This window comes from Bison bison, unplaced genomic scaffold (genome assembly GCF_000754665.1).
Source record: "Bison bison bison isolate TAMUID 2011002044 unplaced genomic scaffold, Bison_UMD1.0 scf7180017854122, whole genome shotgun sequence".
Taxonomy (NCBI): domain Eukaryota; kingdom Metazoa; phylum Chordata; class Mammalia; order Artiodactyla; family Bovidae; genus Bison; species Bison bison.
The window spans coordinates 60,140-64,397 of NW_011484695.1; the positions used below are offsets into that span (position 1 = coordinate 60,140).

The window sequence follows — 4,258 nt, forward strand, 5'->3', positions numbered from 1 at the left end:
CTGAACTGGGAATGTTACAGGAAGGGGGACCCCCCCTTCCAGGGTCCGAGAGTGGGATCTCGCCTGACGCTCAGAAAAGAATTATCCAAGGAGACACACGAGCTGCCCAAGCAGGAGACTTGATTGGGAAGGGGTGCCCGGATGGAGAGTCGTGGGGTAAGAAACCCAGGGCAACGGCTGTGCCTCGTGGCTTGCAGTCCCAGGTTTTACGGTGATGGCATTACTTTCTGGATTTTGTCTGCCCAGTCATCTGACTCCGGGTGCTTCTAGGTGGTACATGCATCAGTCAGCCAAGAAGGGTGCCAGAGAGAAGGATTCCGGGAAAGGCTAAGACACGTGGTGTCTCCTTCTGACCTTTCCCGAACTCTCCCGACAGGGGTATGGCTTGTCAGTTCTGAGCTCCTTCCTAGGAGGACCTCCTGTCATAAATTAACTCACACACATGGTTACTGTGGTGCCTGGCCAGGGTGAGCGGTCTCAGCCAATGTACGCTCCTAAAACGAACACAGATTTTTACGAACCTCACAGCCTGGAGGGCTGCCAACGACCAGTTCCTCCAAATGCCATGACCGTAATGGGGAGACGGGAAAAGGTGTTGCTTCCTCAGCAGTGAATGCAGAAGAACGCAGGGAAACTTCCTGGGGCCCTTTAGGAATTTTGCTGTGGCATCAAGGGTGTCTGCATTCTGTACTGTCTAGCCAACTAGCTGCATTCTCTCGTCTTTTTCAGATCCTTCACTTAATCCGTATTTGGACGTCGCCAATGATGTTTCAGGAAGACTGTAGAATATTATTAGAGCACACAGATTTGCAGTGAAAATTAAATCTTTTATTTGGCTCGGTGCTTAGCACATTATAAGATGCACACACACACACACACACATTATGAAGGTTACTTTTCTGTGTCTTGATGGGCCCACAAAGTGCCCAGATATTTGGTAAAACATGATTCTACGTGTGTCTGGTATAGAGTGTTTCTGAATGAGATTCACATTTTTAAAAATTTTTCACATTGAAGTGTCATTTATTTATAATGTTGGCATCCCTGGTGGCTCAGAGGGTGCAGAATCTGCCTGCAATGCAGGAGAGCTGGGTTCTCTCCCTGGATCAGGACGAGGGATCCCTGGAGGAGGGAATGACACTCCCTCCTCCAGGCATTCTTGCCTGGAGAATTCCACGGACAGAGGAGCCCGGCGGGGCTACAGTCCACGGGGTCGCAAAGCGTCGGACACGACTGAGCGTCGGACACGACTGAGCGACCGACACTTGCATTTTCACTGCACTTACATGGTAGATTCACATCATTGGGTTAGCTTCTAGCGTGAGCAGAGTGCTTCAGTTACACATACACGCTTTTTCAGATTCTTTTCCACTCACAGGTTATTACAGGCTATTGAATGTAGTTTCCTGTGCTCTACAGTTAGGCCCTGTGGGATGAGATGAACATGTGAACCAGGACACTGAGCAAAGCAGACTGCCCTCCCCAGGGCGCGTGGGCCTGGTCCACTCAGTCGACGGCCTGCTCCCACAGTGCCGATGAGGGACACACTGCCGTTGACCTGGGGACTGGGGCAAAGGGGGATGTGACACCAGATGCCAGGGAGGGACCTCTAGGGCTCCCACCGCAGGGTTTGACCCCCGGTTTGGGAAAATTCCACATGCCATGCAGCAACCTAGCTTATGCGTCACAGCGACTGAGCCCAGGCACCCAGAGCCGGTGCTCTACAAGCAGAGAAACCACCGCAATGCAAAACCCACACACGGCAACCGAGAGCCGCCCCCGCTCACCACAACCAAAATCCCCCAAACAGCAGCAAAGACCCACTGCAACCAAAAACAAAGAAACAGAAATTATAAAAGCAAAATAAAATAAAATCCACGAGGGTGCGGCTTGTATCCTGAGCCAACTTGCTTCACTTTTGTACAACATTCCATTGTGCGATCATTGCACACTCTGTATATCCCGCTCTCCTGCCCACAAACACGCAGGTTGATTGCAGGTTTCAATATCAGAGACACGACTCCTGAGAATGGGCTAACACATGGACACACAGGCAAGGGATTCTCCAGAGTTTCTACCCAAGAGTGCAACTTCTGGGTCACCTTTGGCTTTTCAAGAGGGCGCCCAACAGACTTCCAAAGCGACTGTACCAATGTATAATCCTGGCGGCAAGGGAAGCGTGCTCTCAATGTTCGCACAGCCATTAACAGAGGGTTTTTACCCATGGGCAGAGGGCCTCCCTGGTGGCTCGGAGGGTAAAGAATGCACCTGCAATGCAGATGACCTGCGTTTGATCCCTGGGTTGGGAAGATCCCCCTGGAGAAGGCAGTAGCTACAAACTCCTGTATATTCTTGCCTGGAGAATCCACCTGGACAGAGGAGCCTGATGGGCTACAGTCCATGAGATCGTAAACAGTCAGACACCAATGAGCAACTGACACTTTCATTTTCACAGCAGCTAGTCACTGATACCATACTCAGCGATAGCAGACTCAGATGCTCGTCTCAGCTTGAGGACACATCCCAGCTGCTCTTAGCATTTGACGTGTCTCGTGTGGAGACGTTCCGGCCAGGGGAAGGATGAACACCATGGAAATCTCCCATGGCTAGCAAGTGTGCATGCATTTTAGTTTTTTCAGCTGGATGGCATTCAAGCAACAGACACAAAAACAGCAATAGCAAAGAAGCGACCAGTGCACACACGAGGACCTCGGGAGGCAGGTGTTGAAGAAGGCAGAGGACCAGGTTGGCAAGGATGCTGGGCCTGTCACTCACCACTTGGAAGAAATCTCCCCAAGCAGGAACACCTGGAACGGATGAGTAATTGAAACGAGAAGTCAGCTGCGGCTGCGATAAGTTGACAAAATTCTGCGGCGTCTTTGTCAAGACAGTTCGCATCACTCTCACCAAGACGGCCCCTGACTTCTTAAGTGGTTCCGTCTCTCGGGTTTCCCTGATGGCTCAGCTGGTAAAGAATCTGCCTGCAATGCAGGAGACACAGGTTTAGTCTCTGGGTTACGAAGATTCCCTGGAGGGGGAAATGACAACCCACTCCAGTATTCTGGCCTGGAGAATCCCATGGATTGAGGAGCCTGGTGGGCTACAGTCCACGGGGTCGCAGAGAGTCGAACATGACTGAGCGACTCACGCTTTCTTTTCCTGCACCTCCAAAGACAGCAAGCTGCATCCCAAAGAAAGTTCCAAAGATAGCAAGCTGCGTCCCAAAGTGAGTTTCTCATTTACAAACACAACTGGTTCACTTTTTAACGGGTTACTCACCTACGTGACTCCTCTTTTGGGAAGCCTGATTCTTCTTGTCTTTTGCTCACCTAGAAGATGTAAAATAAATGTAAGAAAACAGGAGAATATCACATTGTTGGTGTTGTTTAGTCTCTAACCCGTGTCCCACTCTTGGCGACCCCATGGACTGTAGCCCGCCAGGCTCCTCTGTCCATGGGATTCTCCAGGCAAGGATACTGGAGTGCATTGCCATGCCCTCCTCCAGGGGATCTTCCCGAGCCAGGGATCGCACCGGGGTCTCCTGTATTGCAGGCGGATTCTTTACCATCTGAGTCACCACGGTATGTGCATATAAATATATTGTAGAGTTCTATAGCTATCCTATATAGCTGGTGTAGGAGCAGGCGTCCATAAACATATTTAGGAATTTGGGGCAATTTTACAGGATTTAGCTCTTTCATTCCTGGGGTTTTTAGAACTTCTAGAGAGTATCATGTCTGGGATAAATGGATTTGTGCTCTGACTGTGAAGAACATTAGACTGGTGTACAGAATTTTCTGTGGGTATCCATGTGCCTTTTCTCTTGATGATGTTGTTGGTCAGTCACTCACTCATGTCTGACTCTTTGTGACCCCATAGACTGCAGCACGCCAGGCCTCCCTGTCCATCACCAACTCTCACAGTTTACTCAAACTCATGTCCATCGAGTCGCTGGGGCCATCCAACCATCTCATCCTCTGTCGTCCCCTTCTCCTCCTGCCTTCAATCTTTCCCAGCATCAGGCTCTTTTCCAGTGAGTCAGCTCTTCGCATCAAGTGTCCAAAGCATTAGAGCTTCAGCATCAGTTCTTCCAGTGAATATTCAGGACTGATCTCCTTTAGGATGGACTGGTTGGATCTCCTTGCAGTCCAAGGGACTCTCAAGCGTCTTCTCCAACGCCCCTGGGAGCTTCGGTTATCCTCAGAGACCCTTGGCTGGTGAGAAGAGGCAGCTTCCTTTCTCCGTCCAATGGGCATCT

At 50.4% G+C, this 4,258-nt stretch overlaps 1 long non-coding RNA gene across 1 annotated transcript; it reads right to left on the reverse strand.

Moving 5' to 3' along the window:
• Window positions 1-1,282: 1,282 nt before the first annotated feature.
• LOC105000091 lies at window positions 1,283-3,393 on the reverse strand. The gene is made up of 3 exons (XR_826692.1): window positions 3,280-3,393; window positions 2,776-2,981; window positions 1,283-1,426 (listed from the first exon to the last, which is right to left on the reverse strand). It is a non-coding gene; the product is annotated as an uncharacterized LOC105000091 (long non-coding RNA).
• Window positions 3,394-4,258: the final 865 nt, after the last annotated feature.